Source organism: Triticum aestivum, chromosome 5D (genome assembly GCF_018294505.1).
Source record: "Triticum aestivum cultivar Chinese Spring chromosome 5D, IWGSC CS RefSeq v2.1, whole genome shotgun sequence".
In the NCBI taxonomy this organism is placed as follows: Eukaryota; Viridiplantae; Streptophyta; class Magnoliopsida; order Poales; family Poaceae; genus Triticum; species Triticum aestivum.
In genome coordinates this window covers 47,106,366-47,130,505 of record NC_057808.1, presented here as the reverse complement: position 1 = coordinate 47,130,505, position 24,140 = coordinate 47,106,366, and the positions used below count along the sequence as shown (strand labels likewise).

The 24,140-nt window shown below is 43.2% G+C and overlaps 1 long non-coding RNA gene across 2 annotated transcripts; it reads left to right on the top strand.

The window, feature by feature from the left end:
* The first annotated feature begins 15,459 nt into the window (after positions 1 to 15,459).
* On the top strand, positions 15,460 to 20,224 carry LOC123119361 (uncharacterized). 2 transcript variants are annotated; one of them, XR_006458625.1, is made up of 5 exons: positions 15,464 to 16,167; positions 16,235 to 16,409; positions 17,335 to 17,433; positions 18,266 to 19,658; positions 19,789 to 20,224. It is a non-coding gene; the product is annotated as an uncharacterized lncRNA (long non-coding RNA). The 2 variants fall into 2 exon arrangements; XR_006458624.1 differs by having other exon boundaries at positions 15,460 to 16,167; positions 17,335 to 19,658.
* The last annotated feature ends 3,916 nt before the right edge of the window (positions 20,225 to 24,140 follow it).

Below are 24,140 nucleotides of genomic sequence, written 5' to 3'. Positions count from 1 at the left end.
CCAGAACAGGATTACCGTACCACTCTGGTGCGGATCTCACTCTGGTTGAACTACAAGGTTTGGTAGTAACTTGATCTGAAGTTACATGATCATCATCATTAGCTTCCTCACTAATTGGTGTAGCAGTCACAGGAACATATTTCTATGATGAACTACTTTCCAATAAGGGAGCAGGTACAGTTACCTCATCAAGTTCTACTTTCCTCCCACTCACTTCTTTCGAGAAAAACTCCTTCTCTAGAAAGGATCCATTCTTAGCAACGAATGTCTTGCCTTCGGATCTGTGATAGAAGGTGTACCCAACTATCTCCTATGAAGACACATTTCTTCGATTTGGGTTTGAGCTTATCAGGATGAAACTTTTTCACATAAGCATCGCAACCCCAAACTTTAAGAAACGACAACTTTGGTTTCTTGCCAAACAACATTTCATATGGTGTCGTCTCAACGGATTTAGATGGTGCCCTATTTAACGTGAATGCAGCTGTCTCAAATGCATAACCCAAAAACGATAGTGGTAAATCGGTAAGAGACATCATAGATTGTACCATATCTAATAAAGTACGGTTACAATGTTCGGACACACCATTATGCTGTGGTGTTCCAGGTGGCGTGAGTTGCGAAACTATTCCGCATTGTTTCAAATGAAGACCAAACTCATAACTCAAATATTCTCCTCCATGATCAGATCGTAGAAACTTTATTTTCTTGTTACGATGATTTTCTACTTCACTCTGAAATTATATGAACTTTTCAAATGTTTCAGACTTATGTTTCATCAAGTAGATATACCCATATCTACTCAAATCATCTGTGAAGGTCAGAAAATAATGATACCCGCCGCGAGCCTCAACACTCATCGGATCGCATAAATCAGTATGTATTATTTCCAATAAGTCAGTTGCTCGCTCCATTGTTCCGGAGAACGGAGTCTTAGTCATCTTGCCCATAAGGCATGGTTCGCAAGCATCAGGTGATTCATAATCAAGTGATTCCAAAATCCCATCAGCATGGAGTTTCTTCATGCGCTTTACACCAATATGACCTAAACGGCAGTGCCACAAATAAGTTGCACTATCAATGTTAACTTTGCATCTTTTGGCTTCAATATTATGAATATGTGTATCATTACGATCGAGATCCAACAAACCATTTTCACTGGGTGTATGACCATAGAAGGTTTTATTCATGTAAACAGAATAACAATTATTCTCTAACTTAAATGAATAACCGTATTGCAATAAACATGATCAAATCATATTTATGCTCAACGCAAACACCAAATACCACTTATTTAGGATCAACACTAATCCCGAAAGTATAGGGAGTGTGCGATGATGATCATATCAATCTTGGAACCACTTCCAACACACATCATCACTTCACCCTCAACTAGTCTCTGTTTATTCTGTAACTCCTGTTTCGAGTTACTAATTTTTAGCAACCGAACAAGTATCAAATACCCAGGGGCTACTATAAACACTAGTAAGGTACACATCAATAACCTGTTTATCAAATATACCCTTGTTCACTTTGCCATCCTTCTTATTCACCAAATATTCAGGGCATTTCCGCTTCTAGTGACCATTTCCTTTGCAGTAGAAGCACTCCATTTCAGGCTTTAGTCTAGCTTTGGGCTTCTTCACGAAAGTGACGGCTTGCTTACCATTCTACATGAAGTTCCCTTTCTTTCCCTTTGCCCTTTTCTTGAAACTAGTGGTCTTGTTAATCATCAACACTTGATGCTCTTTCTTGATTTCTACCTTCATCGATTTCATCATCATGAAAAGCTCGGGAATCGTTTTCGTCATCCCTTGCATACTATAGTTCATCACGGAGTTCTACTAACTTGGTGATGGTGACTAGAGAATTCTGTCAATCACTATTTTATCTGGAAGATTAACTCCCACTTGATTCAAGCGATTATAGTACCCAGATAATCTGAGCACATGCTTACTGCTTGAGCTATTCTCCCCCATCTTTTAGCTATAGAACTTGTTGGAGACATCATATCTCTCAACTCGGGTATTTGCTTGAAATATTAACTTCAACTCCTGGAACATCTCATATGGTCCATGACGTTCAAAACGTCTTTGAAGTCCCGATTCTAAGCCGTTAAGCATGGTGCACTAAACTATCAAGTCGTCATCATATTGAGCTAGCCAAATGTTCATAACGTCTACATCTGCTCCTGCAATAGGTCTGTCACCGAGCGGTGCATCAAGGACATAATTCTTCTATGCAGCAATGAGGATAAACCTCAGATCACGGACCCAGTCCGCATCATTGCTACTATCATCTTTCAACTTAGTTTTCTCTAGGAACATATATAAAACATAGGGAAGCAACAACGCGAGCTATTGATCTACAACATTATTTGGAAAACACTATCAGGACTAAGTTCATGATAAATTAAAGTTCAATTAATCATATTACTTAAGAACTCCCACTTAGATAGACATCCCTCTAATCATCTAAGTGATCACGTGATCCAAATCAACTAAACCATGTCCGATCATCACGTGAGATGGAGTAGTTTTCAATGGTGAACATCACTATGTTGATCATATCTACTATATGATTCACGCTCGACCTTTCGGTCTCAGTGTTCCAAGGCCATATCTGCATATGCTAGGCTCGTCAAGTTTAACCCGAGTATTCTGCGTGTGCAAAACTGGCTTGCACCCGTTGTAGATGAACGTAGAGCTTATCACACCCGATCATCACGTGGTGTCTGGGCACGACAAACTTTGGCAACGGTGCATACTCAGGGAGAACACTTTTATCTTGAAATTTAGTGAGAGATCATCTTATAATGCTACCATCAATCAAAGCAAGATAAGATGCATAAAAGATAAACATCACATGCAATCAATATAAGTGATATGATATGGCCATCATCATCTTGTGCTTGTGATCTCCATCTCCGAAGCACCGTCATAATCACCATCGTCACCGGCGCGACACCTTGATCTCCATCATAGCATCGTTGTCGTCTCGCCAACTATTGCTTCTACGGCTATCGCTACCGCTTAGTGATAAAGTAAAGCAACTATAGGGCAATTGCATTGCATACAATAAAGCGACAACCATATGGCTCCTGCCAGTTGCTGATAACTCGGTTACAAAACATGATCATCTCATACAATAAAATATAGCATCATGCCTTGACCATATCACATCACAACATGCCCTGCAAAAACAAGTTAGACGTCCTCTACTTTGTTGTTGCAAGTTTTACGTGGCTACTACGGGCTGAGCAAGAACCGTTCTGACCTACGCATCAAAACCACAACGATAGTTCATCAAGTTAGTGTCGATTCAAAGGGAGCTAACAAAGTGTGCAAGCTCCAGCGATCCATTTATGGACTGGTGCAAGCCTCTCAGAGTTGGAATAAATGTTTTGATAGTGTGATCAAAGCATATGGTTTTATACAGACTTTTGGAGAAGCCGGTATTTACAAGAAAGTGAGTGGGAGCTCTGTAGCATTTCTGATATTATATGTGGATGACATATTGCTGATTGGAAATGATATAGAATTTCTGGATAGCATAAAAGGATACTTGAATAAAAGTTTTTCAATGAAAGACCTCGGTGAAGCTGCTTACATATTAGACATCAAGATCTATAGAGATAGATCAAGATGCTTGATAGGACTTTCACAAAGCACATACCTTGACAAAGTTTTGAAGAAGTTCCTAGTCAAAAAAAAGTTTTGAAGAAGTTCAAAATGGATCAAGCAAAGAAATGGTTCTTGCCTGTGTTACAAGGTGTGAAGTTGAGTCAGACTCAATGCCCGACCACTGCAGAAGATAGAGAGAAAATGAAAGATGTTCCCTATGCTTCAGCCATAGGCTCTATCATGTATGCAATGCTGTGTACCAGACCTGATGTGTGTCTTGCTATTAGCCTAGCAGGGAGGTACCAAAGTAATCCAGGAGTGCATACCTGGACAGCGGTCAAGAACATCCTGAAATACCTGAAAAAGACTAAGGATATGTTTCTCGTTTATGGAGGTGACAAAGAGCTAGTCGTAAATGGTTACGTCGATGCAAGCTTTGACACTGATCTGGATGATTCTAAATCGCAAATCGGATATGTGTTTACATTGAACGGTGGAGCTGTCAGTTGGTGCAGTTCTAAACAAAGCGTCGTGGCGGGATCTACGTGTCAAGCGGAGTACATAGCTACTTCGGAAGCAGCAAATGAAGGAGTCTGGATGAAGGAGTTCATGTCCGATCTAGGTGTCATACCTAGTGCATCGGGTCCAATGAAAATCTTTTGTGACAATACTGGTGCAATTGCCTTGGTAAAGGAATCCAGATTTCACAAGAGAACCAAGCACATCAAGAGACGCTTCAATTCCATCCGGGACCAAGTCCAGGTGGGAGACATAGAGATTTGCAAGATACATACGGATCTAAATGTTGCAGACCCTTTGACTAAGCCTCTTCCACGAGTAAAACATGATCAGCACCAAAAGTCCATGGGTGTTAGAATCATTACTGTGTAATCTAGATTATTGACTCTAGTGCAAGTGGGAGACTGAAGGAAATATACCCTAGAGGCAATAATAAAGTTATTATTTATTTCCTCATATCATGATAAGTGTTTATTATTCATGCTAGAATTGTATTAACCGGAAACATAATACATGTGTGAATACATAGACAAACATAGTGTCACTAGTATGCCTCTACTTGACTAGCTCGTTAATCGAAGATGGTTAAGTTTCCTAGCCATGGACATGAGTTGTCATTTGCTTAACGGGATCACATCATTAGAAGAATGATGTGATTGACTTGACCCATTCTGTTAGCTTAGCACTTGATCGTTTAGTATGTTGCTATTGCTTTCTTCATGACTTATACATGTTCCTATGACTATGAGATTATGCAACTCCCGTTTACCGGAGGAACACTTTGTGTGCTACCAAACGTCACAACGTAATTGGTGATTATAAAGGTGCTCTACAGGTGTCTCCGAAGGTACTTGTTGGGTTGGCGTATTTCGAGATTAGGATTTGTCACTCCGATTGTCGGAGAGGTATCTCTGGGCCCTCTCGGTAATGCACATCACTATAAGCCTTGCAAGCATTGTGACTAATGAGTTAGTTGCGAGATGATGTATGACGGAACGAGTGAAGATACTTGCCGGTAACGAGATTGAACTAGGTATTGAGATACCGACGATCGAATCTCGGGCAAGTAACATACCGATGACAAAGGGAACAACGTATGTTGTTATGCGGTTTGACCGATAAAGATCTTCGTAGAATATGTAGGAGCCAATATGAGCATCCAGGTTCCGCTATTGGTTATTGACCGGAGACGTGTCTCGGTCATGTCTACATAGTTCTCGAACCCGTGGGGTCCTCACGCTTAAAGTTAGATGATGATCGGTATTATGAGTTTTGTGTTTTGATGTACCGTAGGTAGTTCAGAGTCCTGGATATGATCACGGACATGACGAGGAGTCTCGAAATGGTCGAGACATAAAGATCGATATATTGGACGACTATATTCGGACACCGGAAGTGTTCCGGGTGGTTTCGGAGAAACCGGAGTGTCGGAGGGTTACCGGAACACCCCCGGGAGAAGTAATGGGCCTTATGGGCCTTAGTGGAGAGACAGAGGGCTGACCGGGGCAGGCCGCGCGCCCCTCCCCCTCTGGTCCGAATTGGACCAGGAGAGGGGGGGCGGCGCCCCACTTTCCTTCTCCCTCTCCCCCTTCCTTTCCCCCTCCTAGTAGGAGTAGGAAAGAGGGAAGTCCTACTCCTAGAACAAGGGTCGGCCGTCCTTCCCCCTTGCTCCTTTATATACGGGGGCAGGGGGCACCCTAGAACACAACAATTGATCTCTTAGCCGTGTGCGGTGCCCCCCTCCACCATATTCCACCTCGATCATATCGTAGCGGTGCTTAGGCGAAGCCCTGCATCGGTAGCATCATCATCACCATCACCACACCCTCGTGCTGACGGAACTCTCCATCAAAGCTCGGCTGGATCGGAGTTCGAGGGATGTCATCGAGCTGAACGTGTGCTGAACTCGGAGGTGCCGTACGTTCGGTACTTGGATGGTCGGATCGTGAAGACGTACGACTACATCAACCGCGTTGTGCTAACGCTTTCGCTTTCGGTCTACGAGGGTACGTGGACAACACTCTCCCCTCTTGTTGCTATGCATCACCATGATCTTGCGTGTGCGTAGGAAAATTTTAAAATTACTACGTTCCCCAACATTGGCCCCCTAGTCCAATTCGGTTTGGGCTAGGGGGGCCGCGCGCCCTGCCTCCTCTCTTCCACCACTTGGCCCATGAGGCCCATTACTTCTTCCTCGTATTCCCGTAACTCCTCGGTACCCCCAAAAATACCTGAATCACTCGGAACCTTTCCGATGTCCGAATATAGTCGTCCAATATATCGATCTTTACGTCTCGACCATTTTGAGACTCCTCGTCATGTCCCCGATCTAATCTGGGACTCCAAACTACCTTCGGTACATCAAATCACATAAACTCATAATACTGATCGTCACAGAACTTTAAGCGTGCGGACCCTACGGGTTCGAGAACTATGTAGACAGGACCGAGACACGTCTCGGGTCACTAACCAATAGCGGAACCTGGATGCTCATATTGGCTCCCACATATTCTACGAAGATCTTTATCGGTCAAACCGCATAACAGCATACGTTGTTCCCTTTGTCATCAGTATGTTACTTGCCCGAGATTCGATCGTCGGTATCTCAATACCTATTTCAATCTCATTACCGGCAAGTCTCTTTACTCGTTCCGTAATACATCATCTCGCAACTAACTCATTAGTTACAATGCTTGCAAGGCTTATAGTGATGTGCATTACCGAGAGGGCCAGTGATACCTCTCCGACAATCGGAGTGACAAATCCTAATCTCGAAATACGCCAACTCAACAAGTACCTTCGGAGACACCTGTAGAGCACCTTTATAATCACCCAGTTACGTTGTGACGTTTGGTAGCACACAAAGTGTTCCTCTGGTATTCGGGAGTTGCATAATCTCATAGTCATACGAACATGTATAAGTCATGAAGAAAGCAATAGCAATATAGTAAACGATCAAGTGCTAAGCTAACGGAATGGATCAAGTCAATCACATCATTCTCTAATGATGTGATCCCGTTAATCAAATGACAGCTCATGTCTATGGCTAGGAAACTTAACCATCTTTGATTCAACGAGCTAGTCAAGTAGAGGCATACTAGTGACACTTTGTTTGTCTATGTATTCACACATGTACTAAGTTTTCGGTTAATACAATTCTAGCATGAATAATAAACATATCATGATATAAGGAAATATAAATTATAACTTTATTATTGCCTCTAGGGGCGCTTGAGGCCGTATTCTTTGGCTGCCAGGACATCGGTCCATCTGTCAATGAGTAGGTCTTGATCGGCTTGGAGCTGCTGCTCCTTTTTCTTCAGGCTTCTAGCAGTAGATATTAGCTGGCGCTTGAAGCGCTCCTGATTGAGGGGTGCCTCAGGCACGATGAAATCCTCGATTCCGAGGCTCTCCTCATCCTCGGAGACTGGATGATAACTGTCGTCATCCGGGTTATTGGGCATGGCCTGTTTATCAGGGTTAACTTGCCCGTTGTCTTGTTCCTCCTGTTCGGATGCTGCTCCAACAGGGTCTTCATTGTTTTCGGCGTCGCCCGAAGTACTATTTTCTCCGGTGCCAGTGTTGCCATCTTTTGAGCGACGAGGCTTAGTACGGCGTTTAGGGCGCCGGCACTTGGGCTGTTTCTCAGAAGGTTTATTCGCAATTAGATCTTCTTTGTCATCGTCGCAAGCTTTTTTAGGCGTGTCAACCATGTACACATCGTGCGAAGAGGTGGCCGTCCAACGTCCAGTGAATGGAGGGTCTTGGCCTTGCTCCTTGTCGGCATAGTTGTCCATACCATCGATGTCTTCGGAGCCATAATCAAGCACGTCGGTTAAGTCATCGACAGTGGCTATGAAGTGGGTGGCGGGTGGGAAGCAAAATTCCCCATCGTTAGCCTCTAGCTCAGACCGAACATAGTTTGGCTGTGAGTCCTTCTCCAAGGACAAATTCTTTAAAGAATTTAGCATGTCACCCAAAGGTGAGTGCTGGAAGATGTCAGCGGCGCTGAATTCGAAAATCGGTAACCGATCCAGCTCAGTGTCCGCAGGCGTACATGGTCCGAAACTTATAGCCGGAGGCGAGTCCGGAGTTCCGTTGACGCAAATACTACAGGGTGTCGAGTCTGTGTGCGGCTCCAACGGCGCGGACTCTGTGGCCTCGGATGGCACGATCTGCTCCGGTTCTAAGGCCATTGCAGCAACAGGAACCATCTCCTGGATGTGATCCTATGACAGATTTAGGTCATGTTCATCGGAGCGAGGGGGAGCGATCGCCGCGGTCTCAAATCCATTGAAGATCAAGTCTCCACGGATATTCGCAACGTAGTTCAAGCTTCCAAATATGACCTGGTGGCCAGGGGCGTAGCTATCGATCTGCTCCAGATGGCCAAGCGAGTTGGCCCGCAGTATGAAGCCGCCGAATACGAAAATCTGTCCGGGGAGAAAGGTTTTTCCTTGAACAGCGTCGCTATAGACGATCGAAGGGGCCATCGAACCTTTCGTCGACGACGCAGTGGAACTCTCAATGAAAGCACCAATGTCGGTGCCAAAACCGGTGGATCTCGGGTAGGGGGTCCCGAACTATGCGTCTAGGATCGATGGTTATAGGAGACAGCGGACACGATGTTTACCCAGGTTCGGGCCCTCTCTATGGAGGTAATACCCTACTTCCTGCTTGATTGATCTTGATGAATATGAGTGTTACAAGAGTTGATCTACCACGAGATCGTAATGGCTAAACCCTAGAAGTCTAGCATGTATGACTATGGTAATGAGTATCTGCTATCCGGACTACGCCCCCCGGTTTATATAGACACCGGAGGGATCTAGGGTTACATAGAGTCGGTTACATAAGAAGGAGTCTTCATAGTTGATCGCCAAGCTTGCCTTCCACGCCAAGGAGAGTCCAATCCGGACACGGGTAGAGTCTTCGGCCTTCATGTCTTCACAGCCCACTAGTCTGGCCATGGATAACAGGCCACGCCCGAGGACCCCTTAGTCCAGGACTACCTCAGAGGGAAGGAAGGGGGAGGCGCTTCAAAGGCAGCCAACCCCCCTTTCCTTCCCCCCCATACACAAATATGGAAAGGGGGGATTCAGCCAGGGCAGGTACCCTAGGGGCTGCCTCCCCTCCCCCTCGACCTATATATATGAGAGGAAGGAGAGGGGCAACACACACCACGATTCCCTAGCCATGTGCGGCGCCCCTCTCCCACTAGTTCATCCCTCGGTCATATTTTCGTAGTGCTTAGCCGAGGCCCTATAGAGATCACTTCACCATCACCGTCACCACACCGTCGTGCTGTCAGAACTTATCCACTACTTCACCCATCTTGCTGGATCAAGAAGGCGAGGACGTCACCGAGTTGAATGTGTGCAAAAACTCGGAGGTGCCGTACGTTCGGTACTCGATCGGTTGGATCGTGAAGAAGTTTGACTACATCAACCGCGTTACTAAACACTTCCACTTACGGTCTATGAGGGTACGTAGACACACTCTCCCCTCTCGTAGATATACATCTCGATGGATAGATCTTGCAAGTGCGTAGATTTTTTTTTGTTTTCCATGCAACGTTTCTCAACGGTCGTGGGAGTGGAGATCTGCCCCGGCCGGCATTAGACTAGTTTTATCCTAGTCTCGTATAGTTTAGCTAAAATATGTTTGAAATGTAAATATTTTTGTCTTGTTTGTATGAAAATCATCTGATTTGCATGTAATTCGTCCGGTCTATTTGAAATGCATTTTGAAATGTATGCGGATCGCTTTGGATGGTCAGCTACCACAAAGCTCCCTGGTTTGCTTTCGGTTTACGAAAAACAGATGCTCGGGCTGGTCCGTGGACCGATGTTGGGTGTTGTTGTATGACAAGCTCGGTCCAAACGGCTCGATCCGAACGCTTGTGTGTGGTTTGAGATTCCACTTTGAAGATGCCCTAAGCAATGCTTAGGTCGTTAGATCAAAACAAAATAAAACTGGGCAATCTATTGTTGTAATGGGCTTAACCCATGTACAAATCAGAAATTCCTAAAGATTACTCATGTGATGATTTTTAAGTGGGCTAGACGGCTTCTAAAGATTACTCGTGTGTGGTAACTCATGACATCACATACGATTGTGTGGTGAGAATTGTGTGCTCTACTTGACACACACTTTAATTAAAACTATGTGTGATATTGAGGATCATTCCTCATGATTTCCTCACATGGATCGTGTATGATGTGGCTTGCTTTGTCTAGATGAACAACATCATCTATCGTCTGACCAACATACTTAGAAGGATAGTCACAAAAGCATCAACTTATATATTTCCGTTAACATAAACAATTAGGATTTAGCCGAAATCAGAAAACCAAAATGGCCTGGAATTAATATTATTGGGGAACATTGCATGGAAAACAAAAACATTTCCACGCACACGCAAAATTTATCCATGGAGATGCATAACAACGAGAGGGGAGATGTCTACGTACCCTCGTAGACAGTAAGCGGAAGCGTTTATTAACGTGGTTAATGTAGTCGAACTTCTTCGCGATCCAACCGATCGAGTACCAAACGTACGGCACCTCGGCGTTCAGCACACGTTCAGCTCGGTGACGTCCTCGCCTTCTTGATCTAGCAAGACGACAAAGTAGTGCATGAGTTCCGGCAGCACGACGTCGTGGTGAAGGTGGTGGTGATGCTATCTCCGCAGGGCTTCGCCTAAGCACTACGAAAATATGATCGAGGGACGAAACTGTGGAGGGGGGCGCCGCACACAGCTAAGAGATTGTCGTGGTTATGTGTGGCGCCCCCCTCCCACATATATATAGGTGGGGGAGGGGAGGCTGCCAGGAGGCGCCCCAACACTACAAGAAATATGTCAACTAGTGACCTTCTGTCAGTGACCCTGGAAGAATTGGTCATAGATCTATGACCATTTCAGACCAATTGGTCAAACGCTGTTCGGGGGGCTTCAAACCCTAAACTATAACGACCATTTTGGTCAGAAAGGACGTAATTTCCTTACACGAAATGGTCATAAAGCAGATAGCACTGGTCCGCTGCCTTATTTCTAGCTGATCATGACCAATATAGATGGTCATAACCTTGTAAATTGTGGTGGGTTGCTATGACTAGGCGCCACCTCATCAGTTTTGCCCATGTGTCATGTCCATGTGGTAGTTTTTGCCCTAGGTTGTGAAGCAACCTATATTTCTGTCATTCCCAAAATTCCCAAAAAAATCTCATAAATTCTTTGGGTCATATCTTCGCCTAATATGTAAAAAAACCTTCCTTGCCTAGTTCAAAAATAATTCAAAAATATTCATTTTCCTATTCTGTTCAGAAAAACACTTTGTGAAGGAAGTACCACTTTGGCATGTCCAAATAGTATCCATTTTCTACAGTGCTTTCCTATGCCCAAATAACCATCCTCCACCAAATGCCAGCTCAATCCATTCATTATTTTGAGCCCAGCTTCAACATTCGTATTTATGTCCAGTGTGGTACTTTGCAAAGCAAGTACCACCTAGGCTCCTCCTTTTGAGCTGAAAATTTGTGAAGACGGTCTTCTTAGTAACTGATCATCCTCAGCCAAAACTCACGCCCATTAGCCATGTGCATTTCCCGTACCGCTAATCAAACACTTGGCTGCTTATTCATGTTTGAGCATCGATCGGTCTCCTCGTGAGAATCTTATGTTGTGATTTTCTTCCTAGCACCTATCTGGGGAGTTCCCAACCCACTAGACATGCCTAGGCCACCCAGAACACAAGGCAACGCCACGGTCACGCGGTGACCTCACGACAGGCATGCGAGTTTACGCGCTCTAGAGTTGGGGCCCTCGGCCACCGTCCAAACCTCAACGTATTGCCACCAAACCATGTATTTCTGATTAAATAGGTACTTATGTAACTAGAAATGATTTTTGGAAAAAATAAATAGCAAACTATGAGGCAGGTGCAGTTCAAAATTGACCCACTTCCTACTGAATCGGCGGGAATTTGTCTTTTTCACCAGAGGTGGATCAAAACTTTTGACACCCAACCATTTTGTCAATTGTGCATTAAATATGTCCTAGTATTTTATAAAATTGATTTGGTCCAATTTTGCAACAAATATATGGTAGGTCCTTCACAAAAAAAACTCATTTCAGGCACTCGGAAAATGGAAAATGAATTTTCCGTGCAAAGAAAATGAAAACTCCCTTAGGCAACATTGTTTGGAATTCCAAGATGCACCCTTGTGCACAATATGAGATCATTTGAACAAACTATGCCATGAATGTGGCCATAAGATTGATCACTTGGCTTGAAAGCCATGAATCTTCACGCATGATAGCTCATTTCTGAGAACACTTTCTAAAATAATTCTCGTATTACAAGTTTATTATTTTTCCTGGAAACTTGGCCACATATAATGACACAATGCGAAGGTTTTCCAATTTTTCGATTTTTTTAATTTTTTATGCCCGTTTCAAAATGCGGTCAAAATGGCGGGAATAACCGTTCCTAGCTAGTGGTTGAATCTTGAATTTTTTTTGGTGTTTCTCTGGTTAAATAGATACTTATGTACCTAGAAATGATTTTTGGAAAAAATAAAGAGCAAACAATGAGGCAGCTGCAGTTCAAATTTGACCCGCTTCCTACTAAGTCGGCGGGAATTTGTCTTTTTCACGAGAGGTGGATCAAAACTTTTTACACCGAACCATTTGGTCACTTGTGCATTAAATATGTCTTAGTATCTTAGAAAATTGATTTGGTCCAATTTTGCAACAAATATATGGTAGGTCCTTCACAAAAAAACCTCATTTCGGGCACTCGAAAAATGGAAAATGAATTTTTCGTCCAAAGAAAATGAAAACTCCCTTAGGCAACATTGTTTGGAATTCCAAGATGCACCCGTGTGCACAATATGAGATCATCTGAACAAATTATGCCATGAATGTGGCCATAAGATTGATCATTTGGCTTGAAAGCCATGAATCTTCACGCATGATAGCTCGTTTCTGAGAACACTTTTTTAAAATAATTTCCGCATTACAAGTTTATTATTTTTCCTGGAAACTTGGCCACATATAATGACACAATACGAAGGTTTTCTAATTTTTTGATTTTTTTTGAATTTTTTATGCCCGTTTCAAAATGCGGTCAAAACGGCGGGAATGACCGTTCCTAGCTAGTGGTTGAATCTTGAAATTTTTTGGTGTTTCTCTGATTAAATAGATACTTATGTACCTAGAAATGATTTTTGGAAAAAATAAAGAGCAAGCTACGAGGCAGCTACAGTTCAAATTTAACCCGCTTCCAACTGAATCGGCGGGAATTTGTCTTTTTCACGAGAGGTGGATCAAAACTTTTTATACCCAACCATTTGGTCAATTGTGCATTAAATATGTCCTAGTATTTTATAAAATTGATTTGGTCCAATTTTGCAACAAATATATGGTAGGTCCTTCACAAAAAACCTCATTTCGGGCACTCGAAAAATGGAAAATGAATTTTTCGTCCAAAGAAAATGAAAACTCCCTTAAGCAACATTGTTTTTCATTCCAATATGCACCCTTGTGCACAATATGAGATCATTTGAACAAACTATGCAATGAATGTGGCCATAAGATTGATCATTTGGGTTGAAAGCCATGAATCTTCACGCATGATAGCTCATTTCTGAGAACACTTTTTTAAAATAGTTGCCGTATTACAAGTTTATTATTTTTCCTGAAAACTTGGTCACATATAATGACACAATGCGAAGGTTTTCCAATTTTTTGAATTTTTTTGAATTTTTTATGCCTGTTTCAAAATGCGGTCAAAACGACGGGCTTGACAGTTCCTAGATAGTGGTTGAATCCTGGAAAACTTTTGATGTTTCTCTGATTAAATAGGTACTTATGTACCTAGAAATGATTTTTAGAAAAAATAAAGAGCAAACTATGAGGCAGTTGCAGTTCAAATTTGACCCGCTTCCTACTGAATCGGCGGGAATTTATCTTTTTCACCAGAGGTGGATCAAAACTTTTGACACCCAACCATTTTGTCAATTGTGCATTAAATATGGCCTAGTATTTTATAAAATTGATTTGGTCCAATTTTGCAACAAATATATGGTAGGTCCTTCACAAAAAAAACTCATTTCGGGCGCTCGGAAAATGGAAAATGAATTTTCCGTGGAAAGAAAATGAAAACTCCCTTAGGCAACATTGTTTGGAATTCCAGGATGCACACTTGTGCACAATATGAGATCATTTGAACAAACTATGCCATGAATGTGGCCATAAGATTGATCATTTGACTTGAAAGCCATGAATCTTCACACATGATAGCTCATTTCTGAGAACACTTTTTAAAAAGAATTACCGTATTACAAGTTTATTGTTTTTCATGGCAACTTGGTCATATATAATGACACAATGCGGAGGTTTTCCAATTTTTTTATTTTTTTTATTTTTCATACCCGTTTCAAAATGCGGTCAAAACAGCGGGAATGACCGTTCCTAGCTAGTGGTTGAATCTTGGAATATTTTTGGTGTTTCTCTGATTAAATAGATACTTTTGTACCTAGAAATGATTTTTCGAAAAAATAAATAGCAAACTATGAGGCAGCTGCAGTTCAAATTTGACCCGCTTCCAGCTAAAACGGCGGAAATTTGTCTTTTTCACCAGAGGTGGATCAAAACTTTTTACACCCAACCATTTGGTCAATTGTGCATTAAATATGGCCTAGTATTTTATAAAAATGATTTGGTCCAATTTTGCAACAATTATTTGGTAGGTTCTTCACAAAAAAACCTCATTTGGGGCACTCGAAAAATGGAAAATGATTTTTTCGTCCAAAGAAAATGAAAACTTCCTTAGGCAATATTGTTTGCCATTGCAAGATGCACCATTGTGCTCAATATGAGATCATTTCTTTGAATTTTTCATGTGAAAAAGTAGAAAATGACCCCCCCCTAAAAACTCATTTCTCATAACAATTTTTAAAAGATATTTGTCTTATTCCAATTTCAAGTTTGTTAGTTTTCCTAAAAACTATGTCACATTTGGTGACACAATGAGAATGTTTCTTTTTGAATTTCTCATATCATAAAACTGTTTATATGATTCAACACCTTTTTTTGAAAAATATGGTTCAACACCTTATTTTTAGTCGATTACAACCAATTTAGAAGGTCATAACGTGTACTGCGTTCTGATTGGTCCATGGACATGTCACGCGGATCGTGCTCAAACGCCGTCGGATGCTATTGGATCCAACGACAGCCCTTTCTCCCTCACCCCTCCCCCTCTTTGTCCCAAAAAAAGAAAAAGAAAAAGAAAACTCCCTCACCCTCTCACCCCACGTACCCTAGCGCTCCAGATGCGCCACCCACCTCACGCACTCCCTCTCCCCCATCGCCGCCGCCACCCCGCCGATCCCATCCCTCCCGATTCAGATCCATTCTCCCCGATTCAGATCCGACCCCGCCGCCCGCGCCCGCGCGCCACCATTCGCTCCTCCTCGCCTCCTGGAGGACGTCTGCCGCTCTTCCTCCGCCCGTCCCGGAGGCCTCGGTCGGCGCCCTCCGCCGCAGGGCCGCCGCGCTCGTCCCGCCCTCGGCGCCACACCTCCTTTTCCTCATGGCCTCGGACCTCCCCGATCCGTGTTCCTCGCACGCTCACCACTTCGCCTCTGTCTCCCACCATGCCGCACGCCCCACGCCGAAAAAGGGCAGGCGAGCCACCTCCGCCTTCCCCTCGCCCCCGCGCTGGTCCCACCGCCGAGCCCAGTTCCCCTCACGTCTCCGTCCAGGCGCCGTCGCCATCAATCGATCTCCCGAGCAAGCGACCTCCCTCCCCGATCTACTCGTTGGCTATGACTGACGAGCCGGAGGGGCGAGGGGAGGGGGAGCGTGGACGCCAACTGGCGCCCCACCCAAGACTCAGATCCCGCCACCGCGGCCGCCGGAGGCGGGGTTGACCCGAACGCACCAGCGCCCCACCGCCGGAGGTGACTGGCGCTCCGGGCTCCATCCCGACGCCCGCGCTAGGATCGTCAGTAAGATGTAAGCGGCGACCTCAATCTTTGATTTGATCCTTCATCCCCTTGATTTATTGGAGCACTCCTTCCAGATCCAATCGCACTCCTCATCCAGCTCCATGTCTCCTGGTGCGGCGGCACAGTGGGAGGATGTGAACGCGCCACCGCCCAGGGGTGGTGGTGGTGGTGACCTGCCTGCTCGTCCCTCGTCCTTATCACCGGCCTCTCCGAGGTCGCTGCTAGGGCAATCTCCATGGGCCCTTGAGGGTACTTTCTGATCCCTCATCCGCAATTGTAATTCTGCAGTAGTACAAGGCTTCCATCTAGGATAATGTCCGACTGTATTAGACTGCATGTACTGCTAATAGTGAATCTACAGTAGTATTTATACACATCCTAGCTAGTGATGAATACTTTTCATTGCATGGCCTGACTAATGACTCGCATTGGAGCCATTTATTAATCTCGTACTACTAGTTGAGCTTCCAAATGTAACTTATGGAAATATCAGGTTATCCTATGATGCAGAAATCTCGTATTTGCTGCATCTTTCCAGTTTATTAAGGAAGCACTGAGCTAGCTTGAGCAGTAAAAAATGAACACTTGGTACCATTTACTACAACCCCTGATTTTGCTACATCATTTTTATAGTTCAGAAAATCTGGGGCTATACATTATTATTGCATATTTATTGCAGACTGACTGTAATAGTATTCAGAAAATCAGGTTGATGGTCAGATTAGCCCCTTTCAAATTTCATATATTAATCAATGGAGCACTAGCAGCCAACCTTGGAGATGGGCGTGCAAGTGTCTGACCTCCAACCCTGAATGTGTTCTTCCCATATTTCTACAGCCAATAGTACCAAACTGCCATTACAAACATGTCACTCCACTAGCTAGCCGGCAACTCAGTCTTAGTTTCCAAGCAAAAACAAAGCATCTTTCGCCTTTGGCTTCTTATTGGCGTTATCAATGGCTGACATGTTTTGATATACTCAATCCTGCAATTTCTGTTACCGATTTTCAGCTTGACCCACTGTTTTGGTCAGTGATTTGCATTACTCTTGCCGCTGCTCTGTTCTGTACAGACATAACCTAGGACTCTTATCTGTATTACATATTTTCAGCTTGACCCACTGTTTTATTAAGTGAATTCCATGCAAACAACTAACTTTCTCTTGTTCATGTAGATGGAGTAGGAGGATGAGCAGCAGCAAATGAGCCTGATGGTGAAGAAGCACCTGATGACCAGAACTCGTTCAAGAGCTCTTTTGTCCTTCCAAAACAGGGTCTTGATGTCCCCCTTACAGAAAAATGTTCATACATGTTCCTGCATGATGCGTGTGTGCATGTTGGATGGTCATATTCTAGTGTACTAGCTAGCTAGTAAGCTTGTTTTGCTACCGGATGATTGAATGTCATCTCAGTTTTTACCTCATGTAGCTCACCACCTAATTTGTAGGTAAAGATACCGTTGGCATATATTATCAGCAGCATTTTTTCATAAACAAAATAAAAAATGTTGATTTAGGTCCAGAATGTGTATTATCTCCATGTTGTTGGCTAGATGGTAATGGCTCATCAGAATAGACACACACACATGAACGCTATTATTTCTCTTCAGAGAAACCAAGCCAGTATTCTGATCCTCCTAGCCACTGCACATGCCTGTATTCATATGGCCATTGTGGATAATTCTATGCTTTAATAATTCTCCTTATATATCACTGTTTATTAGTAGGAGATTTCTTCTGCTTGGCCATAACAACAATTTCATGTTGTTTCTTTTGTAATTCGATGGTTGATAGTCTCATATATTACACTAGCTAATATATTACAATGGAATGAATCAACTACTCTCATGGTCAGTCCCATCCCATCTAGCATTATTTACCGTCTATTTGTCTGTATGTATTTACTTTGGAAAAAATTCAGTCTGCACATCTGCATCTGCATTGCACAAGTACAGATACATCCACCCCTGCTATTTTCTTGTTATACATTACATAGATGCATACATACGCCAGGCTATTTCGTCTGTCTGTCTGACCTCTCAAGGATGCATATCTCGTTCGTATGTACTGCATTTTGTAACAATTTCGTTTTCCTCAATACTTACAGGATGCTGCGCTCGCTACTTACATGTTTTCTGATGCCGCAACAAAGGACTATATGTGGTTTCTTCAGTGGGACTGTTGCTGTCGCTCCTCATGTTCAATAACATTTCAGCATTGGACCTGCTAGTCACCCAAGCCAAGCCTCGCATCGCTTCAATAAAGCGATACTTCTTCCAATCAACCCCTACTTCGGCTCTGCTCTTTTTTCCATCTTCTCTTATTTAAGCTAAGAAAGATTCTGAGTTTGCATCCATCTCATTACACTAGCTAGCACAATATATTAGTTAATGCAACTCTACTACATATCAATTTCCCCTACTAGATTGGTTCTATATTTTTAAAGTTGTTTCGTGGTGCATGAGCCCAACCCGAAGAAATATAGGCTTATGATGACTATTTTCCTTCCTAAGTAATCATAGTTGTTGGCTTCGGTAGCTTGCTGAATATGCTTTAGTTATATATAGAAATGACGTGCCTTCTATGCTTAAATGATTGTTTGGCTCTATATAATTGTTGACATGAATATCTTGACTTCCCAAACAAGTATAGGACTGTACCTATGCATACATATTATCCTAACAAAACTAAAAATAAAAATTGAAGCATGAAATAAGCAATAAGTGGCTGATTTTTATTTGCATGTTAAGCGGAAAGTTGTAGACAAGGCTTATATATTACGAAATATTGTCACACCTCTGAGCTTCTACTGTTGTTAGGGACATCGTAGTGTGATCTTCATGATTTTTCGCTTGAAGATGTACCGATTCATTAGTCAAGCAGAGACCGAAGTCATCTTTTGCTACTGCTAGCTCTATGGATGTTTATTTACATGCAACTTCTGCCAGCTCTAACTTGGTTATATAGCAGTTCAATTCAGTCAATCTGTTGGAACTAGTTTGTCTATTACTTGTATCCAGATTTTATATCCTGCCCTATGCCATTGTCGACTTGCTTAGGTACATAATTGTTATCTCTTGCAATCTGGTATTGATGATTGTCAATGTATTCATTTATACCTTTCTAGTGTACCTTGTATGTGACCCAGCTGATCTGTATATCAATGCTCTGTTTCCAATAGATGTATGCTGGTGCCTGATGGCTGATTCCTTAAAACTTCACTGTTGCAGTAGCATTTTTCCTTAGTGCATAGATGTATGAGCGATCACTTATGCTTGAAACCTTGCTCTCTTTCCCAGGAACCATCGTGGTCTGCGTCACTACTGGGGCAGGAGAGGAAAGACTGTTGGTGTCTCCAGGAAGCGATAAACTGCTTAAAAAGTTCCCGCATAGCTTCACTACTACTGTGTTGGTCCATTTCCAGAATCATAAGGAGTGTTCTTTTTTAGACGATTACCTTGGATGATGCTTTTGCTTAAAGAGAGGCTCAAGAATATCAGGTATAAACTCCTCCCCCTCTTGTTTGTTTTTGCTTCATACTGTTTGGTGGTTGATACATTAATGTGCAAGTTCTATGGTATGTGAGTTCTTTCTGTTGCTGCAAGCATTGACACAATATGTCATGTGCAGGGAGCTCCGCATCCGAGTTTCAGCCATCCTCTACAGCAAGGAGCTCTAGGCCAAAGGAGCAAGCAGCGCTGCTAGTTTCTTGAGGCCAGATCGAGTAAGATGGTGCACCATGGCGTGTGGTGGCGTATTTTGCTTCCGAGAACAGTACTGTTTATTTGAAGTGAGATGTACTCGTCTAGTGCCTCGCAAAAAAATGAAGGATGAAGTGTCATGTACTGTCTATGTTGTAGTGAGCTATAGTAGGAGTGAAATGAAAATGTATCTGCTGTTGTATGTGCTATTTTGCTATAATGTATTGTGTATATTTTACTTGAACATTAAATTCTCCAGAAAAAATGTTCTTACTGGACCTGATAGTGGCCACGGCCCAAATATACTTGTACTATTAAGATGCCATGGCCCAAAATAACCTGGGCTGAAAAGTTATTCAGAATTATTATAAGCAGGCCTCGACTCAGATAGAAAATAGAAACAAAAAGGAAACAAACTATGCGGAAAGGTAAAGGCCCATTATAGAAAAGGCCCAAAAACATCATTCAAAAAAAATATCATAAAAGGCTGAATTAATGGGCTTGGCCCATGTAGAACACCGAATTGGACCGGGCTGAATCTTACCAACGACCAAAATTGGTCGCAATTTTGCCACGTCAGATTGCCACGTTAGATCCGACGTGGCCTGGGCAGACAGCCAGTGACCAAAACAAAAGGTCATGGGTTCAATGACCTTCTGTTTTGGTCGTAAACGTCTACGACCTTCTCATAGAGAAGTTAATTTCAGTTTACGACTTCCAGCTTTTGACCTTTTGTTTTTGGTCACAAAAAGGTCGCAAATGAAAAACAATGACCTTTCAGTGACCAATAGTCAAGGTGACAAGTTGACATATTTCTTGTAGTGCAAGTAGGCCGAATCCTACTTGGGGCCCTCCCCAAGCCGCGCCCCCTTTCCTTTTTAGGTGAGTGGGGAAAGGCAGGGGAGGGTGCCCCCTCCCCTTTCCTTTCTCCCATGAGAAGGGGGAGGCAGGAGGGACTAGCCCTTCCCCTTTCCTTCCCTGGGGCCGGCGGCCAGGGAGAGGGGCGCGCCAGCCCCCTTGTGGGCTGGTCTGCCCCCTTGGCCCATTAGTGCCATACACCTAGCGGGGTGGTCTGGAACCCCTTCCGGTGACCCGATGACTACCCGGTGCACTATGAAACTCTTCCGGTGTCCGAATACCATCGTCCTGTATATCAATGCTCACCTCCGGACCATTCCAGAGCTCCTCGTCATGTCTGTGATCTCATCCGGGACTCCGAACAACATTGGGTCACCAAATCATATAACTCATATAACACTATATCGTCAACGAATGTTAAGCGTGCGGACCCTACGGGTTCAAGAACTATGTAGACATGACCGAGACACCTCTCCGGTCAATAACAAATAGCGGAACCTGGATGCCCATATTGGCTCCTACATATTCTACGAAGATCTTTATCGGTCGAACCTCATGACAACATATTAATTCCCTTTGTCCACCGGTATGTTACTTGCCCGAGATTCAATCGTCGGTATCTTCATACCTAGTTCAATCTCGTTACCGACAAGTCTCTTACTCATTCCGTAATACATCATCTTGCAACTAACTCCTTAGTCACTTTGCTTGCAAGGCTTCTTATGATGTGTATTTCCAAGAGGGCCCAGAGACACCTCTCCAATACTCGGAGTGACAAATCCTAATCTCGATCTATGCCAACTCAACAAACACCTTCGGAGATACCTGTAGAGCATCTATATGATCACCCAGTTACATTGTGACATTTGATAGCACACAACGTATTCCTCCGGTATTCGGGAGTTGCATAATCTCATAGTCGAAGGAATATGTATTTGACATTAAGAAAACAATAGCAATAAACTGATTGATCAATATGCTAAGCTAATGGATGGGTCTTGTCCATCACATCATTCTCTTAATGATGTAATCCCGTTATCAAATGACAACACATGTCTATGGTTAGGAAACCTTAACCATCTTTAATCAACGAGCTAGTCTAGTAGTGTAACATCCCAAATTTTCAATTTGGAATGTTATACATTAGATCATCATTGCATAGCATATTTTATTGCATTTTGGCAAATCCTCAAAAATCCTAAGCAACTCAAGGACCCTCGGAGAGAGTTGGGGATTTTTCCCGGTTTTCATATTTGGTTTTTATCAAATAGTGAAATGAGGATTTTTGGTTTTAATTATTTTTCTCTCCGAAAAAATATTTCATATTAAAATAAACGAGAGGAGAAAATATGACTTCTCCAAAATAAGTTGATCTTGCAAGAGGCCCATGATTCGCCGTATTCGATTCACCCAGGAAATACCAAGATGTATTTGGATTTGAAGGATACTTTCTGGTGGACCGGAATGAAGAAGGATATTGCGGAGTATGTAGCAGTTTGTGATGTATGTCAGAGAGTAAAGGCAGAGCATCAGAAGCTAGCAGGATTGCTACAGCCATTGCCGATACCCGAATGGAAGTGGGATAAACTAGGCATGGATTTTATCACAGGATTGCCCAGGACTCGTTCAGGCTATGACTCAATATGGGTTGTAGTCGATCGCTTGACGAAAGTAGCTCATTTCATCCCAGTGAAGACCACTTACACCAGTGCTAAGTTGGCAAAAATAGACCTGACCAGAATCGTATGTTTGCATGGAGTTCCGAGGACCATTGTATCAGATAGAGGACCAGTTTACCTCAAAGTTTTGGAATCAGTTACATGAAACTGTGGGAACCAGGCTAGAATTCAGTACAGCTTTTCACCCACAGACACACGGACAGACCGAGAGAGTCAATCAGATTTTGGAGGACATGTTGAGAGCTTGTGCGCTAGATTATGGATCTAGTTGGGACGACAATTTGCCGTATGCAGAGTTTTCTTACAACAACAGTTATCAAACCAGTTTGAAGATGGCCCCTTTCGAAGCTTTGTACGGAAGGAGGTGTAGAACACCATTGTTATGGGACGAAGTCGGAGACCGCCAGTTGATTGGACCATATTTTATTAAAGAGTCTGAACGGAAAGTGAAGTTGATTCGCAATAGGCTCAAGGTAGCCCAATCCAGGCAGAAGAGTTATGCGGATTCTAAACATAAGGAGACAGTTCACGAAGTCGGAGACAGAGTTTATCTTCGTGTATCACCACTTTGAGGAGTGAAGCGCTTCGGAGTTAAAGGAAAATTAGCGCCACGTTTTGTAGGACCATACAAAGTTTTGAATCGTATGGGAGAAGTTGCTTACAAGCTGGAATTGCCTGAAGGATTGTCAGGAGTTCATGATGTATTTCACGTTTCCCAGTTGAAGAAGTGCCACGCAGAGATGGCTGAGATACCACTGAGAGATACGGTGCCATTGGAAGCGATTCAGCTGGATAGTGACCTGGCTTATGAGGAGAAACCAGTTAGGATTCTTGAGTATGCCAGCCGAGTCACCCACAGCAAGGTTATCAAGTTCTGCAAAGTTCAGTGGAGTCACCACACGGAAGATGAAGCCACCTGGGAGCGAGAGGAAGATCTACAGAAGAACCACTCTCACCTATTTTCCAGCCAACCCGAATCTCGAGGGCGAGATTCATCTTAAGGGGGTAGGTTTGTAACATCCCAAATTTTCAATTTGGAATGTTATACATTAGATCATCATTGCATAGCATATTTTATTGCATTTTGGCAAATCCTCGAAAATCCTAAGCAACTCAAGGACCCTCGGAGAGAGTTGGGGATTTTTCCCGGTTTTCATATTTGGTTTTTATCAAATAGTGAAATGAGGATTTTTGGTTTTAATTATTTTTCTCTCTGATAAAATATTTCATATTAAAATAAATGAGAGGAGAAAATATGACTTCTCCAAAATAATTGAAATATTGGAGGAAAAATATTAAAATCAAATATTGGATTTTATTTGCAATTTTAATTGCATTAGAAAAATTGCACGTTTTCAAAACTGCATTTTTGGGCCAAGAAAATGTTCATCTTGTTCTAATTATTTTAATTAGACGGTGAAAATTTGTTTTGGCATTTTTGGATTTTTAGTTATTTTTCTATGATTTTTTTAGATTCGGCGAAATTATTTAAAACAAACTCGCGAAGCGCGCCGACTGGGCCGAAACCTAGCCGACGACCCAGCCCAGCCCCGTGCCTCGTCTCCCTCCTGGAGACCGAGACGGAGACCGCCGCCGCCCCAAGTCCCGCTCGTCACCGCCGCCCCTTGCCCCTTCCCCAAGGCAACACCCCCCTCATATATACTCCTCCCCGCCGCCCCTCTCCTCACCCCGCCCCGACCCGAAGCCGCCCCGCCGCTGAGAGGACCCGCCGGAGCAGGAGCCC